The 23913-nt window shown below is 45.4% G+C and overlaps 1 protein-coding gene across 4 annotated transcripts in view; it reads right to left on the bottom strand.

Moving 5' to 3' along the window:
- The window catches only part of ARHGAP26 (Rho GTPase activating protein 26), a 423503-nt gene that overhangs the window by 46566 nt on the left and 353024 nt on the right, over positions 1–23913 (bottom strand). The gene's annotated exons all lie outside the window — the stretch shown is intronic.

The raw sequence follows: 23913 nt of genomic DNA, 5'->3' as shown, positions 1-23913 counted from the left end.
ATAACTTGTGTGTAATTTGGGGTCTGCATCTGCTAGAAGGTATATTATCTTCTCCACAACTGTACATGAATACAGATTTGCTAATATAGTTCTAAATATAGAAATTTATCCCTGGGTTTCCAATACAGAAGAATGTGCAGCATATAATGAGAAAGCTCCTCAGCCTCTGAAACACAACAAATACATGTATGCTGTTTATGAGAGCATTGTCCTTCATGGTGTGAAAACAAATGTAAAGGCTGATCTTAGCTTGTAAAACATGATATTGGACAGCAGATGCTGTTATGATATATTTTAAACCATTTACAGCAGGGAGAAAATATGGAGCCCAATCGTGCATGTCTATCAATCAAGGCACCAGATTGAGACTATCTTGAAAGACCTGAGGGTCAAAATGGAAGAGAGCAGCTGATCTGGGTGCTACCCTTCTGGAGAAGTCTGAAGCATTGCTTTGAAAGATGACAGTCTAGAGATTTCATCTCATTGCAGATTCGTGGGATAGGTCAGGAACACCAGCATCACCAGCATCCCCAGAACACCAACATGGGCCAGGAACACCAGCATCACGGCATCACAGCATCACCAGAACACCAACATGGGCCAGGAACACCAGCATCACAGCATCACCAGCATCACCAGAACACCCACATGGGCCAGGAACACCAGCATCACAGCATCACCAGAACACCCACATGGGCCAGGAACACCAGCATCACAGCATCACCAACATCACCAGAACACCAACATGGGCCAGGAACACCAGCATCACAGCATCACCAGCATCACCAGAACAGCAACATGGGCCAGGAACACGAAGTGGACAAATTGCTAGGGTCGGTGAGGGCGACCACTTGCCCCCTTGATCCCTGTCCGTCGTGGTTGCTTAAGACCAGCGACCCACGGATAGGTGTTCCCCTGAGGGAGATTATAAACCTCTCCCTTACATCAGGAGAATTCCCTCAGCGGCTCAAGGAGGCAGTGGTTCGCCCTCTTCTGAAAAAACCATCGCTGAATCCGCGGGACCCCGCCAGCTACCGCCCGGTATCGCATCTTGCATTCCTGGGCAAGGTAGTTGAGAGGGCCGCCGCGGACCAGCTCCTAGCATTTTTGGAGGAAACTTCGGCCCTTGATCCATACCAGTCTGGCTTCCGTCCTGGCCATGGGGTGGAGACCGTGCTGGTCGCCCTGACAGATGATCTCCGGCGCCAGCTGGACCGGGGCGGGTCGGCCATTCTCGTGCTATTAGACCTGTCAGCCGCATTTGATATGGTTGACCACGAGCTCTTGGTTCACCGCCTCGCTGATACTGGGATTGGAAGGGTGGCTCTTAAATGGCTATCCTCCTTTCTAGAGAACAGGTCACAGAGGGTCGCTGTGGGGGAGGAGTTATCCGACTCCTTTGCACTCCCATGTGGGGTGCCACAGGGAGCGGTGCTCTCCCCCACGTTATTTAACATCTATATGCGTCCCCTGGCTCAGCTGGTACGGAGTTATGGGCTTGGGTGTCATCAGTACGCTGATGATACCCAGCTCTATCTCTTGATGGATGGCCGGCCAGATCTCCCCCCAGAAAAATTCGCCAGTTGTTTGGAAGCAGTGGCTGGATGGATCAGGAAGAGCCGCCTGAGACTCAACCCCTCCAAGACGGAGGTCCTTTGGCTAGGCCGAAGGGAGCAGGAACAGGAAGCGCGTCTTCCCTGCCTGGACGGGGTACAATTGTCATCTGTGCCCCAAGCCAGGAATTTGGGAGTGATTCTGGATGCCTCACTTTCCATGGAGGCCCAGGTCACTAAGGTAGCCCGGACGGCGTTTCTCCATCTACGCCAAGCTCGGCTACTAGCGCCCTACCTGCCCCCGGAACACCTGGCCACTGTGATCCATGCAACGGTTACTTCTAGATTAGACTTCTGTAACTCGCTCTACGCGGGCCTACCCTTGTCTCTAACCCGGAAGTTACAGCTGGTACAGAATGCAGCTGCACGGGTCCTCACTAAATCATCTTGGAGGTCCCATGTTCAGCCTCTGCTGAAGCAGCTGCACTGGTTGCCAGTTTGTTTCCGGATCAGGTTCAAGGTTTTGGTATTAACCTTTAAGACTATACGCGGCTTGGGTCCTGCATACTTGAGGGACCGCCTATCTCCTTATGCCCCCCGCAGGGCACTTCGCTCTGCGGGTAAGAATCTGCTGATGATCCCAGGACCCCGGGAGGCACGCCTGGCCTCGACAAGGGCCAGGGCCTTTTCGGTCCTGGCCCCTACCTGGTGGAATGAGCTCCCTGAAGAGCTGCGGGCCCTGTCGGAGCTCTCTGAGTTCCGCAGAGCCTGCAAAACGGAGCTCTTCCGCCAGGCGTTTGTCTAAGGCCGGGTGATGGCCCGGGGCTAAGATCGGACCCCTCTCCCCGGAGGGGGGAGGCCAGTACTAGACTGACCTGGTTCCCCAGAGTGTTCCATCCTATGCCCAATTATCCTCCGTTCCTTTCTGCTCATCCAGCGGGCCTGTATGGGAATAGTTTTTTTTTTTAATCGCCATCATTGTGACTTAGTCATTGTTTTAATGGGGTTTTAATGGGGTTTTAATGGGGAATTTTTAATGGTTAATATATTGTATTTGTATTAAAATATTGTGAACCGCCGCGAGCCGGTTTCCGAGAGCGGCGGTCATACAAATCAAATAAATAAATAAATAAATAATCACCAGCATCACCAGAACACCCACATGGGCCAGGAACACCAGCATCACAGCATCACCAGCATCCCCAGAACACCCACATGGGCCAGGAACACCAGCATCACAGCATCACCAACATCACCAGAACACCAACATGGGCCAGGAACACCAGCATCACAGCATCACCAGCATCACCAGAACAGCAACATGGGCCAGGAACACCAGCATCACCGCATCACCAGCATCACCAGAACACCAACATGGGCCAGGAACACCAGCATCACAGCATCACCAGCATCACCAGAACACCCACATGGGCCAGGAACACCAGCATCACAGCATCACCAGCATCACCAGAACACCCACATGGGCCAGGAACACCAGCATCACAGCATCACCAGCATCACCAGAACACCCACATGGGCCAGGAACACCAGCATCACAGCATCACCAGCATCACCAGAACACCCACATGGGCCAGGAACACCAGCATCACAGCATCACCAGCATCACCAGAACACTAACATGGGCCAGGAACACCAGCATCACAGCATCACCAGCATCACCAGAACACCAACATGGGCCAGGAACACCAGCATCACAGAAAAGCAGCTGATCTCACAAAAACATATACCCATAATTATGTTATTACTGCATGGATAAGATCCTGAAATACTCAAAGTTACCAAATATAAAGAGAGGTAGTGTGGTATAATATAATGGTTAGAGTTTGTGGCTAATGTCATGATACTCATCTTTAAGGACTTACACAATCAGGGCAGGGACGGTATTTGAGGGACTGCCTTTTTGAATAAATTCACCAAAGAACATTATCGTCAAGCAATACCAACCAACTGAGGATCCCTGGCTCTAAAAAAAGACATCTGGCCCTGGCTCCTGACTAATGGAAAGAGCTCCCCGAAAACACCAGAGCTCTGCCCGAACTTTCCAAGTTCTGCAGGGCCTGCAAGATGGAGCTCTTCTGCTGGGCCTATGGTTGAGGCCAACTAGAACCACATCTTCCAGGTTTTCATCTTCTCGTCCCCCCTCCCCTTTTCCCGACTCTTCCAGCCTCATTGCCCTGTTATTTAAGCAAGTTAATCAAGAACAAATAGACCAGCAGCAGGCTTAATTTTATTACCTTTTAAAATTCATTACGAATTGGTTTTATTTATTTTTATTGTTTAAATTGTTTATTGTTTTATTGTTGGCTGTTTACCACCCTCAGACACCCAGTTCAAGAGGGGCATTGTAGTTAGATAGAAATCTAACTATAAATATAAAATACACTAGGAAAAGAGCCCATTGTAAACCAAATACAATGGGCGCTAGAATGTGAGGGCAGAGGGAGGGACAGGGCAGCGCGCGGGAAGGGCACCTTATTCAGGAGGCGTCGTCGAGGGTGGGCGGCGGCGGCGGGGTGTCCTCGGGTCCTCGGTGGCCATATTGAATTGCAGGCGGGTCTTTCGCAGCTCTGTTGTGGCTAGGCATGGGAGTCCCCGCCAGCCATGCTGCATGCGGCTGCCGGGGGCTCCCTGGCCGGCGGCCTGATGCCTCGGGAGGCGCGAACTGCGAGCCGCGTCACAGTTGATCCGGCGGGGAATCGGAGGGACCAATCCGATAGTTTGTCCGGAGGAAGGGGCCAATCGGCACCCTTCCTCATCCCGGACACAGCCCGCCTTCCAAGGGCTTACTGTTTTATTTAGTCCGTGGCGCCTGCGGCACCGCAGGCTTGTGTTAAGATAATGTCTGGGAGATCCAAATCTGTATTTTGCCAAGATCCTTGCTAGGTGACCTCAAGTCAGTCAGTATCTTGCAGCATTTATTTATTTAAATCTCAGAAATGGAAGAGACCGCCAGGATCACCTAGTCCAACCCAGCTAGATTTCATCTGCCCACTAGATTTTAACTACCCAGGTGCAACACTTGATACTTGTCCCTATCAACAGGTCCCTCCTTCAACTTTCTATATTTAACCCTCTTCCACCACAGATAATTTTTAATGCCACCCCTATGAAGCCAATGTAGTTTCTTATGATAATGTGCCTCACAAGGGGAAGACAGATTTATGTACATTGCCCTGAACATCTTAGCAGGAGGATGGGATAAAATGTACTAGACCAGGCTTTCTCAACCAGAGGTTCATGAAACCCTGGGGTTTCTTGATGTCCCTGGAGAGGTTTCCTGAATGGGTGGGAGTTAATTAATTTTATATTTCAAATGTGCTAAACATTTATTAGTGATATGATCATATATGGTCATGTCAATCCCCTCCCCCAATGGCCATTGACAGGCCATTGAGGGGGTGGGAAGGCACGGGACTCCAGGCCATCATGTACACAGCTATCTTTCCCAACCATATTCTGCATGATTGTGCCACTTTTGGGGTTTCTCAAAGCCTGAAGAATGTTTCAGGGGTTTCGCAATGGAAAAAAAGCTGAGAAAGGCTGCACTAGACAGACACCTAATAGTAACAGTAAGTGCCATTAGTACAATCTCTCAACCTTTGCAGAAAGGGGGAAAAACTGTACTACTAAAACTGTACTTCAAAACAAACCCACCGGTCCTCAAGAAGTTCCGGTCCTCTGAGGAATGTGTGCCTAATTTAACTTTTGACATATTACATGCTGCTGATATTCAGGAAAGAAGTCTGCACTAATTGTTGTACCCTCTTTTATATTGCTATGTCATTCTTGGATGGACTAAAGCGTCACATTGTCTCTTCTAGGCTATTCCCTGCTTTCACTACTAGAATCTTTCTCTGACTTTCATTTCCTGTAATGATTTTATATGGCTGCATCTGTGTCTCCAGTCACCTGAATACTTTGCTAATTTTACCTTATAAAGATTCAGCATATTTCCTGGGATAGGGTATGAGTACACAGGTGCATATTAATTTTAAAAAACCCACAAAGAAATGAACAACCCTTTCTGAACATGCAATTCCGGGAAGAAATAGAATACATGTACAAAAATGGCTCAAAGATGTATGGGAGAGTGAAAATCAAATGAAATTGTATGTGACAAGGATGCTGAAGTAGACACAATCTAAGCTTCATTTATTGTCAGTAGGTTTCAGATCCAAAACATGCAAGAAAGAAATTGTGGAAGGAGGCTTCCTTTGAATTAAGAAGGATTGGCTTCATTTATTGAATATTTATCTATTTCAGCATACAGCTTACAAGTCTGTTCAGCCAGGTGTTTCCAGGAAGCCCACAAGCATATCTTGAAGGCAATAGCCCTTCCCCATTGTGTGCCTCCACAGCAACAGATAATTTAGAGGCATAAAGCCGGAATGGTTGTAAATGTTTTTCTGAGTATGCATCAGAATTTCTATGGAAATGATACACCAAAGTCAAGGGGAAACACTGTAGAAGTCTTTCTACAAAATCCCACCTCTACTATTTTGCTAAACATAATTAACTTCGGTTGATAAGCTCTGAGTTTTTTCCCTTTTCATAAAAAACAAAATCCATTGTTTTCTACACAGAATATATTTTCATTTTTAAGTCAGACTCAATATATCAGATTCTCAATACTGACACGTCCGTGCATACTTAAATCCAGAGACAAGACAGGTCTTTCTTTCAGCTTGAAAAGTACCCCATGTTTACACAAAAATCTGAAAACTAAAACAGACAAAAAACCACTGGAGGGTTAACTCCTCAATAATAGAAGATTATTGAAAGTGAAAGTCAGTGTATTGTAGTGGCTAGAGTTCCAGACTAGGATCTGGGAGCCCTGATTTTAAAACCCCACTCTGTTGCAGAAGCTCACTGAATGTGGGCTGAGTGTGGGTGGCAGATAAAAAATAGGTTGATTGGTGCGTAAGGAGAGAGAGAAGCAGGGAAAGGTTTGGGTAGGGTGGTGGCCAGGAGGAGGGAAAGAGAAAATAGTATCAGGAAGGGGATACATCTTGGAAAAAAGAGGTCCCCCCCACCCCCATGCCATTGCAGCTTCCCCACTGGGCACCTGGGCATGGGCCAGCTCTAAACATTGTGCAACTGGGCCACACTTTATACATGCAGAGGCTTCCAGGAAGGAAGGCAGAAAAGCTGAATCTGGGCAGGGGGAGATGAACATAGGTTGACTGGTGGGAGAGAAAGAGAGAAGGGAGCAGGAAAAGGGAAGAATGTATGGGAGCTTTCAGGGAATGCAAAGGAAATAGTCGGGGAGGGGGAAATGGGATGACCCCCCCAGTCATTGTGCCCCCCACTTGTAAATAAATGAAAAGCTTTGTATAATGTGCCTATATATGAATAATGCTTAACTTTTATTCTAACATGTCAAAATGGTCCTTTCAATGCCTCCCTCTATGATTCCAATACACAAAGAAAAAAAGGCATACACCCATATTTTCTTTGGCATTTATGTAGGCATATTTCTGCCCTCTAATGGAAATAATGTGCCATTTCCACTTAAGTGTGTATTGGCTTTCTCAAACAAGACTACAAAGACCTTCATGATTTTACATTAACAAATAGTAGTTTGGAAAGCTCAAGTTCTTGCCTTGTATTCCTGCCTGTTCACCACTATGTGCACTCGAAGTAGATAACTAGGAGAGGAATAATGAACATGGATCCTCACTGGGCTGTAGTTGTTGCTGCCCTCTTTCCTGACATATATTGAAGAGGGGGAAGGGCTGCACAAGAGAAGCAGCAGCGGGCCTACTGCTGAGAGACAGGCAGATACCTCTTGACAGCTGAGGCACATGATAAAGCAACGTGTTTGCTTTACTAGCTCCCTAATGTCCTACAGAACCTGTTAGTTCAGGTTGATGTTTAATATACAGAGTTGCCTCACAGGACATCTGAGGACAGCAGGGAACTCCTGAACACGGTGTATATAACTGAATCGTGCTAAGGGCCATGATTTTATAGTATTGTTTTGCTCAAAGGAATTCTAAAGAAAATGTTGACGTGATGGCAGTTAAATACTCCAATTTTAACAAACCCACTGGCTGAACTAGCAGCAGTTCTCTCTCTGGTAGGGCTTAGCTATGAGCAAATCGGGTCAGGTACTACAGTAATGATAATATGCGTGCTACTAATTACACTACATGTAATACCTTTTGAAAATGCTTCCCATACATTCTCATCTCATCGCGGTTTCTAGCAATTGATTTTTAGAATGTAAATGTTATTAAAGTGTATATGTATGTATTTTTAATATGTTGTAAACGTAAATGTTAAATTAATCTAATCATCATCTCACAAATCCTTCTCCCTATAAAGTAGGCCAATAGTACTGTTTCCCACTCGCAGCAAATTGTAGACATCATCTTCATTTATATACAAAAAAGCTGCTTCTAACACTACAGTAACTAAAGAAGTTAATATTTGACAGGGGAACATGCATAAAGACTTGAACTGGAACACTGGTTCTTCTAGAGTAGTGGTTCTCAACCCTGGGGCCATGGCCCCATTTGGGGTTGCCTGGCCCCTTCTGCGGGGGTCCCCAGGTTGGTTGCTGCTGAGGTGGCGGTAGGTGGCACCGGGCGGCTGCAAGAGGCGGGGGTTGGCCGCAAGCAGCGGTGACCAGCGGCAGAGGAGCCATGGCGGTGGCGACCTCCGCCCCGCCCACGACTGTTGTGCGCCTGTGTGCATGTGTCCTACATGCACGCAGGCGCACAGCGTTCGGAATCTCATGGAGTCAGCCATTGCCATGTCTTATCTGCTGCTGGCCGCCACTGCCTGCTGCCACCCACCGCCGCTTTCGGCCACCATCACCTTGGCTTAGCGTGGCCCTAGAGAGGAGCTCGTAGGTGCCGGGAGGTGATGGTAGGCGACGGTAGCAGCCGATGGCAGCAGGTGGTGGTGGGCAGCAGGCATTGGTGGCAGGCAGTGGCAGCTGGTGGTGGAGGAGCTATAGCATTGGCCGCCTCCATGCCGCTCTGACTGTTGTGCGCCTGTGTGCACACCTGAAGGCGTGCGCACCATGACCCAGTTGAGATCAACTTGTATTCAACGAATCAGTTGAGATCAATTTGTATTCTGGGAGAATGAAATTATCTGAATGAAAATTTCTTCCAACCATGAAATTAACAAAGATAACAAAAGGACTTGTGTCCACGTTGCTTATTTCTTGATGATACTGCACATTTTATGTCATGTTCAAAAAAGGTAAGCAGACTCCATTCTCCTTTGCATTATCTACTTTTGCAGGAGACACTTCCTTTGTGAAGCACAGTAGGAAATCAGAAAGCAAAAGATTACTTTTGGCACAGAAATGCCAGAAACAGGATACTAAAAAGGGTGCTAAAATTAGACTGGTTTGGGAAGAGGGAATTCTATGAGTCAGCAGCCCAAAATATCCTACAGCTTCAGAACAGAATCATGCATACCACAGGCTATAACGTCTGAGCAAACTGACTATGAATATTAATATAAGTGATCTCAACTTTTAAGTCAATATCAAAGAACATCTTAGAACTAAAGTGATAGTATAATCAAAAAGAGCACAAAATTAGGCAATATTTCCAGTCACACAATGAAATATGAGATTAAAAGCCATTATCTCTGGATATCTCATGTACAATTAAGAATTACTTTTAGCCTAAATATCATCTTTATACTTATGCAAGCTTTTCCAACACTATAATACCTGGTTCTTAATTTGCAAGCACACTGAACTTAAGCATCCTAACTTTATCCATGTGCAACCAAATTTGGTCCAGTGGTTATGCAGAAAGAAGAGCTTCATATTAAGTAGCAAGGAAACTGAAAAACAATTTTTTTCTGCTCATCTTTCCATTTCTCCCCAGCTTCCTGTCACTACATTTATGTTGAAAAATACATTTTATAGCAGTCAACAAGGCCTATCTGCACAGTTAAAGAATTATCCCTAACATACCTTCCAATAAATTCTATTCCTTTTTTTCTTTTGGTTTAATTGGCAAATGTTTCAAAATAGTCATATCTCCGTGCCATATATACAAGTATACATGATACAACCCCCTTGAAGGTTTTGGCCTAAAGATGTTGCTGCTGATGACTAGAATAATTCTATACAGAAAATCATTTAGCAGTAACGGTCCTTCAAAGGCAGTCTTCTCCAGAATACTGATAAGTATTCAATACTGTATTCAAATGACAATTCCCTTCATTTTCCATCAAGGGGGCTATTTATTCTTCTGAACTGAAATGTTCAATCCCTTTATATCAGCGGTCCGCAACCTTTTTTGGGTTGTGGACCGGTGTGGGGGAGGGCGATCTGTGCCCCGCGCAAGTGCGGAATCCCCGCGCTAACGCGCATGCGCAGACCTGCCACGCGTGCGCGGTTGCAGCCCCACCGGGCACAAACGTGCATGCGCGGACCTGCCACGTGTGTGCGTTTGCACCGCCGGTGTGCCGGCAGCCACGCTTCCCTCTCCCCCCCCTCCCGCAGAAAGAAGCTTGCCGGGACGCAAGCTAATCGGCTGCTTGCTCGTGGCCTGGTGAGTTTCTAGCTGTGGGGGGGGGGCGGGGGGGGAGAGGGAGCCGCGGCCCGGTGCCACGGCCTGGTGGTTGGGGACCACTACTTTATATGACAAGGAGAAATTGTCATAATTGTCATTGCATCTTAGAGCTTTCTTTAGAGCTTTCTTTACATCCACGCTAAGCCATTGCCTTTTCAGGTAACAAAAGGTACTAGAAAGGTATTAGCATTAATTCTTGTAGTACAATGTTAATCAGTATTTTAAGAACAAAGGAAGATCTAGATGAAGGACAACTTTGCTCAGTGGAACATGTACTAATATTTGAGCAGGAAAATATCGCATTCAAGTACTCTGTGAGCTGATTTTGTGATAATTTAAAAGGTATCTTTTAGCTTCAACTACACTCTCATAAAAGGTATTATCAGCTCAAATGGAGTTATTTTTATTATTAATAATAATTACATTTGTTGTCTCCTCTATCTCTGTGGACTCAGGGTGGAATACATCGACATAATATACATACAAAAATAGAATACACATATGAAATTTAAATAGTCAATAATTAAATAAGTTTTAAAATGATTAAAAACATATTTGAACAACCAATTGACCAATTCTTCTATTGGCTGGAAAGGAGACAAGAGGAGGGGGCAGGATCACATACACCGCAGATGACATGTAGGTTAGGAGGGCTTTCATGGAGAGGCCAGTACAGTTCAGTACAGTTCAGATCTTGCAAGTCTTGCACAACCATACAAGGTCCTGCAGGGCTCTGATCTCATTTGGAGGAGAGTTCTACCAGACCCTGTCCCTAGTTGAGGCCAATTTAATCTCCTAGAGGCTAGGGACCTTGAGCAAATTTTACTTGCTTAGTTACTTCATATACAACTTTCCTTCCTCTCCAATGGGGACCCAAAGTGGCTTACATCATTCTCTTCTCTGTGAGGTAGGTTAGGCTGAATAACTGAAACTGGACCCAGATCACCCAGCAAAATTGCATGACAGAGTGAGGGTTCAGATGCATGTAAGATGCTGCAATCCTGCAGGAAGATGCTGATGGCAATTTTAATCAACATATAGTAACTTTTAAGAGCATCTTGTGGCACAGGGCTGCCTGCGCCAACATGCTGCCAACATGCTGTCTGAAGCTCTGACCATGAGGCTGGGAGTTCGATCCCAGCAGCTGGCTCAAGGTTGACTCAGCCTTCCATCCTTCCGAGGTCGGTAAAATGAGTACCCAGCTTGCTGGGTGGTAAACGGTAATGACTGGGGAAGGCACTGGCAAGGCTACCCCGTATTGGGTCTGCCATGAAAACACTGAAGGGCGTCACCCCAAGGGTCAGACATGACTCAGTGCTTGCACAGGGGATACCTTTACCTTTACCTTATAGTAACTTTATTTAAGAGGAAACAAATAAAGGAAAACCTCTAGTCAGCTTATCTCAAGACATGAATAAAACTTGGACTGGAAATCCTCTAGACCGTAGTATCTTGGAACCCATGTAAAAATGTGAAACAGATTACTGAACAGTACAGTATGGATCTCCCAGATCCTAGAAGGACATTCTCACTCATCCTTTTTCAAACCTTGGAACATGGAGGAGTCCCTGAAATACTTTCCAGGCTTTGAGGTGCCTGGGAACTGGGTTGGAAGTTATGTTAGCTGGCTATGTCTCCCTGCCACACCCAAAGGAGGCAGTTTGAGGAAGCAGTAGGTTTCCAGGCTCCACCCCCTTTTCCAAATGTGATAACCATGCAAGAATGCTACTCCCAGGTCAATGAAAGCAGCTAGTTTCCTGCTTCCATGACAATGCTGGGAATAGCTTGTGGACAAGTCCATTAATGCAGGATACAGGGGAAAGGTTGAGGAGCTTTGGGGGAATTCTCACAGGGCTCCAGGGATCCCTTTTTGGAAATCCCTGCTTTAACCATAGTAGAAAAGAGCAAGAGTCCAGTAGCACCTTAAAAACCAACAGCATTTGTGGCAGGGTATGACCTTTCTTGAGTCACTGCTCACTTCTTCAGCTACAGCTAGAATGCAAGTCCATCTGTCCTTATAACCACACTAGGTCAATAGTAGGCTTCAGTACTCCGTTTAGCTTGCACCTGAAACTTAAAGGAGAGGATAGTCTCCCTATTTTTAGAAAACATTTAATAAGGGAATTTACCTGAAACACTTGAAGAATCCACTCGAATATAATAAAGACTAAGAACCCACTTGAAGAGAAGGTTAAGAACCCACTTGAAGATAACAAAGACTTCTCGTTTAAGATTATAAAGTCCTTCTAGAGCTTTTCTGCAGCTCAATGTTGCTGCTGTTTTCCGTCAAGTTGAATCACCAGCTGATGCTCCAAATTTCTGGCACCCCTTCCACAAAACAACATCTATTTTTTGGCAGGCATTTCTATTGAATTTGGATCCGACACTCCCCATGTGCTCTACACCTTGAAAAGGTGTTGTGTGACAATTTTGTCACATACTTTGACAGTGATAGAACCTCCCCTTTTCATACACATGCGAAACAGATTACTGATTATAACATTAAAGGTAAAGGTATCCCCCTGTGCAAGCACCGGGTCATGTCTGATGCCCTCTAGCGTTTTCATGGCAGACTCAATACAGGGTGGTCTTGCCAGGGCCTTCCCCAGTCATTACCGTTTACCCCCCAGCAAGCTGGGTACTCACTGTAAAAAATGCTGAATGTATCATAGAGAATAGCATGGTTGCTGCCATTTCAAAGGTCCCCTTATCCTCCTTAGTTATCAACAAAGAAAATGGATGGGAATCTTCAAATTGGATACCAATTCATAAAAGTGCTATTAATAATTGTAAAGCATGCTAAATGTGTCCTCATGTACTTTGTCAGCAACAGAACCACCTTTGCCCCCTGTATATGCAGTTGTGTTATAACAATGTTGTAAAAAATGGCTGGATGTATTGCGGGGAACAGCACACTTGTTTCCATTTCAAATGTCCCCTGTTCCTCCTTAGTCACCAGCTATCAAAATGGCTGGTCACTGCTGAACTGGATACACCAATTCATAACATTCCATAATATGAAGCATACTATGTCCTCATGTACTTCATCTTTAAATAGGACAGGGTCCTATTAAATAAAAGAGTAAGGCCACCTGGGGAGGAGTTAGGGCGGGCCCTGTCCAGGATAAAAACTCAGAGGGCCCAATCAGGAGCTGCGAAGCGGCTCCTGATTGGGCTCTCCGAGTGTCCATCCAGGGCCAAGCAGCCAATGGGGAGGCACGCAAAGTGCCTTCCTATTGGCCCCTCACCAGGACAGACCAAAATTCCATTCAACCAGCCCAGTCTGGCTGCCAGTCTGCTCCTGACCACTGCAGGGAGAGGAGGTCAGCAGGGCTGCCAAGAGGGATGAGAACAGAGGCTTAGACAGGCTGCGCCACCCCTTTTTGCCCCAAGGCTGTTCTAACTGTCATGTCCAACTGCAAATGGCCTCAGAACCCTGACAGAGCTGGCAGGAGGCTGCAGAGTGCTCCCCCTCCCCCTCCCCCCTTCAGGCCTGCTGCGAAGGAGCCTCTGACAGGCCCTGACTGAGGGAAGGAGGCATTTCCAAGAGCAACGCAGGGGAGACTGAGGGCCTTCCTTTTGAGGGTGGGGAACTTTCCCCTTCTGCCAAACAGTTGGCTGACAGGGAGGCCACAGAAAAGCCCCTTCTCACTTAAAATACTGCTCTGGCTGGGGGTTGGACACAGCCAAGCCATGTGTCTTTCTTCTTTGCAACTCTCTGCAGATTTGAGGCCACTGCACAGCGTTATTCTGCAGAGGAAGCTGGCTCTTTTGTCTCCTGTTTCATCTGCACAACAACCCTGTGCAGTAGGCCTCAAGTCTTTCAATTCAACAACAACCTGTGTGGGAAGCCTTAAATGTTTCTTCACTACCACAACCCTATCCAAAGTAGCCCTTTCTGCCTGAGGAGCTGATCTTTATACTCTGCAGGTGAGCTGTAATTCCAGGAGCTCTCCAGGCCCCACCTGGAGGTTGGCTACCCCTGGGTTGGAAATATTCCTGGAGGTTTGGAGGTGGGACTTCAAAATCGTACAATGCCTCAGAGTCCAGCCTTCAAATGAGCCATTTTTGCCTGCAGTTGGTAGGGAGTGGTCCAGGTGTGTCCCTCCTGGGCTATGGGCTATGGCCAGCCCTTATCAGCAACTGTTTGTATTCTGGGGCGCAGACAGGCAGCCCAGCATCAGTCCTGTGAGTCTGGAATGTGCAGGAAGATCTAAATAAATATTTACAGCCTGAAACTAAATAGAGAACAAGTAAATGTCTGGAGACACATCGTAACTGAAATAGTAACTGGCAAATAACCTTGGCCTGGCAAATAAAAAAACAGTATTAAAAACCTTACTAAGGTCAAGACTGCTGTGCACAGACAGTCTTCCTCTTAGGGTTGCCAGCTTCCCTGTGAGGCTCGCTACCACACCTCCCTCATGGGGAGTCTGCTATGGGGAGAGAAGGGGAAGACGATTGGAAAATGCTTTGAGACACCTGAGGCCTGCTGGGTCACTGCGGCCCATTCCCAGTTCTCTCAGATCTCTCACAACCCTACATACCTCACGGGTTGACTATTGTGGAGAGACAAATGGAAAAGGTGTTTGTAAACCGCTTCGAGACTCCTTTGGGTAGTAAGCAATAGGGTACAGAAATCCGTTCTTCTAAGAAGCAACCATGAAAGAAGCATGTGGGCACATAACATTTTACCAACAATGAAAATATGGGAGACAGAAGGCCTGTGTACTGTGACTACCCTATGTGTATTAGGGCAGAGGGGCATTTCGGTGAATGTGGCCTAATTCACGCAAGAAGTGATGCAGAACTGGGGGGAATTGGTTGCCATGTAATCTTCTCCTAAGAAGAGTCTCCAGTCTGTTTTTCCCTTCACATATCTGAGGACATGGCTCTGGAAAGCTCATTTGTAACCACTATGCCACAATTCCCAAAGGTCAGTCCTCTCCCACAATCAACGAACATTCCACACCACAGGTTCTTGACACCCATATCTCCACACCCATGGCCTCATTTGCCACCATGCCACCACAACCTCCCACACAACACACATGACAACCCCATGCCCTTACAGACTGGACAACTCCTCCCCTTCCTCTTCCCACTGCCAAGCTCTAGCGCCCGTTGTATTCTTGGAGACAAAGGGCTTTGCCCCTAGTCAGAAATAAAACCTTAGTTTTTGTGTGGCATATACAGTAGTATCATAATGTCATAACACTGTAAAAAAAAGGAAACATACTAGGAGCTACAGGGGAAGAGCAGTGGGGGAGAATGAAGAAACAGTACTAGTCCATGGTATCAAAATATACTACCCCCCCCAAAAAAAAAGAAAAGAAAAAAAAGGAAAGGAATGGAACTTCATAGACAGGTAATTGCACAGAGTAGGTTACATGAAAACTCACTGTCCATTTTGTCTCAACATTATAAGGGGGTACACTGACATCAAAAAAGGACAGTTGGAAAACAAAATTCAAAATTGGGGATTCTGGAAAACTGTGACTTCAGATCCGAAAATGTGGATTCAGAAATTAGGGGATTATGTGGCACTAAATTTGGCTCTACTCTTGGGATGACAAAAGGTTATGCGCAAAGTTTTACAAACTTTGGTTATTTAACAGTGCTGATGTGGAGGTTTGCACTTGCGTGGAAATGGTCTTTGATAACTAGACAGAAAGAGATTGTGGGACCTGTAGCAGGAGTCTGAACACAAGATGATGACTTGGGCCTGAGCCAACACATCTAGAAGTAAGGGTGAGCTCTGTTTTCCATCGCTGTGGAAAACACTGTGCTCCCTCTCTATTGCCACATAATAGGAAAACTTGAGGGGCTCCTTTCTTGGTGGCTTTGTCTGACTAGCTATTTCTCTGCACCCAAGAAATGTGCTCTCCTCCTTCTCAGGATTTCAGAATCCCAAGTGGAAAATGAAAGCAGCAAGTGCATTTCCCAGGGCAAGTAGAGTAACACAATGAAGAGCTGGCAAAATATTCTGTTAAGAAAGGAGGCATTCAAGCTGTGCCAAGAGAGGCTACATTAGAAACTTGCCAGGGACCTAATTGCTAAAAAGCACAAAATGCTGTTCTGAAGATTTCTGAAGAAATGTCGCCTTTGGTATGATAAATCCAAGCTTGCTGTTTATGAAGCAACTTTAGTTTGACAAAGGAAACTTCATTTTACAAACCATTATATTTTGGGGGTATCTTGAACCAAACTGAGAAAACTACAGATCCATACTGAGGGGGGAAAAAAGGCCTTTCAAAGACTACATTGTTCTCTATTTCTAAGCCTTACCCATATACCTAATTAATATACACAAACACACATTGCTTACAGTTTACTTAGAAACAAAGAATAGGAAAGCAAAATGTAAGTGTGGCTGATTAGTTAAGGGAGAATATTAATTCTTTTCTTTATGGAGGCAAAAAAATCCAACAAAACAAAAAACAGGATGTTAATAATTAACCGAGCCAGAGGACTACTGCAAGGTCTCCTGAAAGAGTGATTTAACTTTTCATTTAATGAGATATCTCCCTGTGTTTGCTAAAATACCTGAAGTATAAAGCAGTGTTCATTCACCCCACCCATCCTACACACAGGCAATCCCTGACCTTTTCTGTGCACACAGTTTATTTCCAACTTTCACTGAAGTCAGTTTGACTCCAGTGCCTGCCCTCTGCACCTTTCCCCCTCCTCTGGCTTTCTCTTTGGAACTGTGGGGTATGTTTTCTGCATACCAATGAAAAAAACAGATATGTCACAGCGCGGAAGGTTTTTTTGTGGGTTTCTTGGTGCCATATGATTGGCCATTTCCCCCCTGGGTGTTATTGGAAACTGTAAGTAGCAGACCTTAGTGGTTCTCACCGCTTCCTCGGTGTACTAGATCCACTACTGCTTACATTTTCCACCTTGTCAATTTCTGCTGAGTTTCTTTCTTTCTTTTTTTAAAGGAAGGCCAAGTGTAATGACAGACTTTAAATGGCTGGAGAAAAAACAAGTCAGAGAAAGCTTTACGTGTGTGTGTGTGTGTGTGTGTGTGTGTGATGTGCCCTCTCCTCATGTAGTCTGGCATTCCCCCAGTCCAAAGTAAGCAGCCTCCTGTCCACACCGCCCTTCTCTCAAGCCATTGTGGGTTCCAGATACAGAGCTGACTGGGACAGTGAGGATCACCAACTGGCACCGTCGCCTTCTTCCCTGCCCCATTCTCTGGTTCTCCTCCTCCTCCTTTCTGCCTGTTCGTCAGTCGCACTGTTCTAAAGCTGCCACTGCTGCCAGCAACAGGGCAATCAAAAATGGATGGTGAAACTAAGTGCTCTTAATTCCCAGGACTACCCATTGTTTTACCCGCCCCACCCTCTCAAACCTTGTGTGGGGATACAAAACCCAGAGGAGATTGAGGGAGGGGGTGTGTCCCCAAAGTGATGTGGGATGGCTACATCTAGGTTGATTACCCTGTTGGTTGTGGTGGCTGGCCAGACAGAGACAGAACCCGTGGTGGCAGTCCAGGCTAGAAGTGGGTGGTGTTGCCCTGGCAAAGGGGAGGGCGGAACTGGAAAAGTGGTTTCAAGGAGAGAGGAGACAATAGCTAACACAAAAGCACTCCCTGCTCCCAACCCTTGCCAGATGAAGCGTACAAGCTGCCCTGGAACAAGAGGGGGAAAAACAAGGCCAGGTTGTGAGGGTGCAGACAGTAGACCCTGGGTTGGATAAATGTGTGTCTGGGTAGGTGGGTGGTACTTCTTTCATGTTGGGCTTAGATCCTTTGCTCTCATGAGGGCTATGCAAGCAGGCCAAGCCATGGGCAGCCCGCTTTGTGTAATGGGAAGAGTGCAGAGGATGGAAAGGTTTGCAGCTTTGGTGGGAAACTTGAATGCCCTCTTGGGTGCCTCTTCCTGCATTGGTCCCCATAAAGGGAAAAGGCCAGTGGATTGCTGTGTGCATTTGGGGTCCCTGCTGGTGTTCAGCCACCATAGAAAGTTTGCAGTCCAACAAGCCAAGGCAAACTGGACACACACCCTGCCTAGCAAAGTTGCGCTGCAGCTGCCTCATTCTCTGGCTCTCCCCTACCCAGAGAGCCAGCACAGCCTCAGCAGAAGTAACCAACCTGAAGGGGGGGGGGTTGTCCCAAAAGCGGCACAAGGTCAAGCAATGGGACAGTTTCCTCATGACAGATTAGGCTCTGATTTCTATTTGTCCTATTTATTTATTTGTTTGTTTATTTATTTATTTCCCACCGACAATTCATTAAATCCTGATACAACCCCATAGACAATAAAACAGCCTCCAGTGGCCCCCACCCCCCATTCCACATGGAATCGGACTCCTTCTGGAAGGGCCCCTGACTTGCACCTTCAATTGGCTCAGGTCAAGAGAATGCACAGAAATCCGCATTGACATGTGATCCAACGGGTATATGTAAGGGGCGTGGGAAAACCCAGTTGGGCAGTCTCAGCCATTGCTCCCCCCACCCCAGAATCACTCCTGTCATCTACCCTCCTGTCATCAAGTGCAGCACATCAATATCTATTGAATACATAAGAATGGGCAGGTACAATACAGTAGATAATTATAAACTGAAAGCAACAGGCATGCTGGAGTGCCACTGTCCACAATTTAGCCGGATTGCCCCTTGTGTTTTCTATTTAGCTTGCAAGACCTCATTCACAGCTTCAGGTTTTGGGGGTGAAAGGAAATACAGAGTGGCTTGACTTTTCTTGTTTTCAGTCCTCCAGGGACAAAACTCCCAACAACCTTGTTTGTTAAAACGATGCAGCATCATAACGCAGTAACCATGTTTTGTTTTGTTTTTTAAACATTTCCTGTCCCTCAGCTATTGTGTGCAGAAACAAATCTGGGGGCATACCGGGGGGGGGGGCAAAGGCTCCCTCATGTGGACTTGGGAAAAGATAGGGTTAAGTATCCCGAGGCAAAAAAACAGGGGATGGAGCAGCATAATGGCTGGGTGGAATGGCTACATCTTGTGCAGCAACAGTCCCTGTCTAATCTTTCTCTCCTCACCACTTCTGCCAGGACTGCACTGAATCTCTAGGCTGGGTAGGGCAATAGAAACAAATATAATAGTGTACTGGCACTGGTGATGGTACGACTAAGAGTGCAGGAGGAGGGTGAAAGTTATACAGTGGGCAGTCCCCAAACAATGTGGATGATGCAGGAGTGGGGGGCTGGCTGGGGCAAAAAAAATCAAGAAAAGGTTTCTGCTTTGAAATAGCTTCAGCTTGAGGTGAAAATAACCCCTGGAAAACTTGTGGCAATAGCACTCTTAAAAAGTGAAAAGAATGCCTGCTGAACCCTGAAGGGTGGGAAAGCAATGCAGGAGGAGAAAAAAACAACAACACTCAGATGGACATCTACTCAGAAAGCAGGGACAAATGCAGAAGTGGAAAAAAATAAGAGGGGAATTCATTATGAAAACAGAGCAAACTGCTCTTGTCTTTTGACCCACTGACTCAGGAAAGCCTTGATGGTCTTTATCTACAGAATGACAGATCTTGGGAAGTTTTCCTTGATATTTAACCCCTAGATCTGCAACAATCAATCTATGAAGAGGCAGTAAAGTTCCTGAAAGATTGAAGAGTTGGATTTTGTATCCCAATTTTCACTACCTAAAGGAGTGTCAGAATCCCCAGGTATTTCTGCCATGATTTCATTCTTTTTTATTCTGTTGCTTGTTAGGATGTTGATTTAGCCTGGCCTTTTTGCCCTGATGTAACGCAGATGCTTTTGCTTGGTCCCCCAAGGTTGATTTCCTGCCACTATGTTTTATGCTTCCTTACATTCGTTTTTCTCCCTTTCTTTAGTGTCCTATAGTTCCCATACCTTCCTGATCCTTGATGGCCAAATGATTAATTCTATATTTTGACCCTTTGAACTGTTCCTGGTTCAAGTTTCCAAGGGAGGGGGAAGAGCCCCTATATTTTTCACTCTATGCTTTGTAAATCAGTCCTGACTATGCCTTCAATGTAGATGCTTGCATTTTCTTAATAAAGAAAATGTAATACCATGAGTTTACTTATTTAGAAATTGAAGTCTCTCACAAGGAGTCTCAAAGTGCCTTACAATCGCCTTCCCTTCCTCTTCCCACAAAAGACACCCTGAGAGGTAAGTAAGACTGAGAGAGCTCTGAAAGAATTGCTATGAGCAAACAGCTGTAACAAGACCATGACTAGCTTGAGGTTACCAGCTGGCTGCGTGTGGAGGAATGGAGAATCAAACCTGGTTCTCCAGATTAGAGGCTGCTGCTCTTAAGCACTACACCATGCTGGTGTAGTTGTTAAAATAACAACCACCACCTCTGAACAAAAGGAACACATAAGCTTTATACACAGAGAAGGGAGCTACTTTAAATTATCACTTGATCCCTTACAAATCAGACTTTACTATTCTATATTTTGTAAAGCACATTAAGTTATAATACCTCATTGTTCTGTCAAATGTTTTTGTAAGCATGTAGGAGTTTAATTCTCAGTTGATGAGATAATACTGAGAATTTCACCTTTTTCACTTTTATGTATTGTAATTAATAATGAATGTAGTCCACATATCCTGATTCTCAACAATACTTGCATGCTACATTGCCCTTAGTTCACTATAACCACAAAATACATTTTTGTTTTAAACAATCTTGTTTTCCTGAAGGTGCAAAATATTATGGTGTACCGCACAGATTCCGAAACTATTTGATTGGAAAAAGTTCAGAAATGCATGAATGAAGTGAAGGGATACTGAAGAAGGTTTTCCTCTGTGTGTAACAAATAAAGCCCCCTTGTAACAAGTCACACCACTGGGGTCATTAGTCCATAACAAGACAGGCTATTGGTGTGTTTCGTCTGATCCCAATTCTATCTGGGATGTGGCACTCCAAGATATCTTGCAGACTTTTTTCCTATAAAGATCCTTCAACAGGAGATGCATGCTTGTTTAATTAAAAAAACAACAAGAAAAACAAGAAAACACAGTTGAACAACTTGTCCATATTCTAGCCATGCCTTTCAATCGTGGGAAAGAGAAAACCTTTACGTAGTCATACGTATAGACTGGACTTCAGGAAAGCTGATTTTCACAGACTTAAAGGTATGTTGTGTAGAGTCCCATGGTCAGAAAGACTTAAAGAGATGGGAAACACTGAAGGCTCAATCACAAACAATTCCCTTGAGAAGAAAAGATGGAAGGAGCCTAAGGAAGCCAATTTGGCTCCATAAGCAGTTGTCAAAAGATTTGAGGAATAAAAAGGAGTCATTTAGGAAATGGAGGGAAGGCCTTATTACCAAGGATGAGTATAAACAAATAACCATTAATTGTAGGGGAAGTGTTAGAAAAGCTAAAGCTCTATATGAGCTTAGGCTAGCAAGAAATGCTAAGCATAACAAAAAAAGGCTTCTTTAGTTATATTTCAAGCAAGAAAAAGAATAGGGACACCAGACCACTGCGAGGACAAGAAAGTGCAATTATAACAGATGATGAAGAGAGAGCTGACCTGCTTAACTCCTATTTCTTCTTGGTCTTCTCTTGTGAGGGAAATAGTGATCAATGTGGCAAAAATGTAACACAACATGGGGAACGGGAATGGTGGCCTAGGATGGAACAGTCCACAAACACCTAGTTTCTTTAAATGAAACAAAGTCTTCTGGGCCAGATGAATTGCATCCAAGGGTGCTAAAAGAACTGCAAATGCAATCTCTGAACCTCTGTCCATTATTTTTTACTCTTCTTGGAGAACAGATGAAGTGCCAGATGATTGGAGGAGGGCAAATGTAGTTCCCATCTTCAAGAAAAGGAAAAAGGAGGATCCAGGTAACTATCGACCCGTCAGCTTGACATCTGTAGCTGGAAAAACAAATAATCAAACACTCGGTCCTTGAGCAGCTGTAACAGAGAGCTGTGATTTCTAAGACTCAGCATGGGTTTCGCAAGAACAAGTCATGTCAGACCAACCTTATCTCTTTCTCTGAGAAAGTGACTACCTTGCTGGATCAGGGGAATGCCATGGACACAATTTCTGGGTTTCAGTAAAGCTTTTGATAAGGTTCAATGATATTCTTGTTGACAAGTTGGTAAAGTGTGGTATGGATCCTAATCTGTCAGGGATTAGAAGGGATACTTATTAAATTTGCAGACGATACTGGGAGGGGTAGCAAACACAACAGAAGACAGAATCAGAATACAGGATGATCTTGATAGGCTTGAGAAGTGAGCTAAAATGAATAAAATGAAATTCAGTCGGGACAAACACTCGGTCCTTGAGCAGCTGGAACTGAGAGCTGTGATTTCTAAGACTCAGCATGGGTTTCGCAAGAACAAGTCATGTCAGACCAACCCTAACTCTTTCTTCGAGAAAGTGACTACCTTGCTGGATCAGGGGAATGCCGTGGACATAGTTTATCTGGATTTCAGTAAAGCTTTAGGTAGGAAAAAACCATTTACACCAATATAGGATGGGGGAAACTTGTCTTGGCAGTAGTATGTGTGAAAAGGATCTAAGAGTCTTAGTAATCCATACATTGAACATGAATCAGCAGTGTGACTCGGTGACTAAAAAAGCAAATGGGATTTGAGCTGTATCAAATGGAGTATCGTGTCCAGATCACTGGAGGTGATGGTACTGCTTTACTCTGCTCTGGTTTGGCCTCACTTGGAGTATTGTGTTCAGTTTTGGGCACCACAGTTGAAGAGGGATGTAGACAAACTGCAGCATGTCCAGATGAGGGCAACAAAGAAGGTGAGGGGATTGGAGGCCAAGACGTATGAGGAAAGGTTGGGGGAGCTTGGTCTGTTTAGCCTGGAGAGAAGACGACTGAGAGGGGATCTGATAAACATCTTCAAGTATTTAAAAGGGTGCCATATAGAGGATTGAGCAGTGTTGTTCTCTCTTGCCCCAGAGGGACAGAGCAGAACCTATGGGATGAAATTAATTCAAAAGAAATTCCGTCTCAACATCTGGACGAAGTTCCTGACAGTTAGAGCGGTTTCTCAGCGGAACAGGCTTCCTCGGGAGGTGGTGGGTTCTCCATCTTTGGAAATTTTAAAACAGCCATCTGACGGAGAGGCTGATTCTGTGAAGGTTCAAGGGGGTGGCAAGTTGCAGTGGATGAGCGATAGGGTTGTGAGTGTCCTGTCAATATACCAGTTCAATGTTACAACTGCCCACATTGTGTTTCTATTCCTTGTCCAAACACCTATGCTGCCCTTGACTTGTTATTCTATTGATTGGATGTACTTTCTTTTTCTCTTTTCTGCCTGTCTTCACAATCATGGCACACAATACTTTGGAAAAGTAAGAATATTATCCTACCTTATAAAGTACTAGAGGTTAAGTCCGTTGTATCCAGGAATACAACGGGTGCTAGAGCTTGGTTGGTTTCTGGGGGGGGGGTGTGGATGGAGAGGGGGGAAGGCCTTCCTCTCCCCATAAGAGACATCCTGTGAGGGAGGTGGAACTGAGAGAGCTGTTCAGTTTAGAGGCCACTGTTCCTTAACTGTTGGCAGGGGCTCATGGGAATTATAGTCTGGAGAGCCACATTTTGGCCACCCCTGCCCTAAAACAACCAGGAGGACACTGGAGCAAAGATGCAGGCTGTAATTCTAGGGGATCCCAGGTCTCACCTGGAGACTGGCACCCCCCAATTACAGTACCAGAGAGTTCTCCCTTCAAAGCATCCATTTTATCTAGGCGATCTGATCGCTTTATTCTGGAGTTGTAATTCTATGGCATCCCCAATTACAGTACCAGAGAGTTCTCCCATCAAAGCATCCATTTTCTCTACGGGAACTGATATCTT

Source organism: Paroedura picta, chromosome 3 (genome assembly GCF_049243985.1).
Source record: "Paroedura picta isolate Pp20150507F chromosome 3, Ppicta_v3.0, whole genome shotgun sequence".
Taxonomy (NCBI): Eukaryota; Metazoa; Chordata; class Lepidosauria; order Squamata; family Gekkonidae; genus Paroedura; species Paroedura picta.
This window is presented reverse-complemented; position numbering and strand designations above follow the sequence as displayed.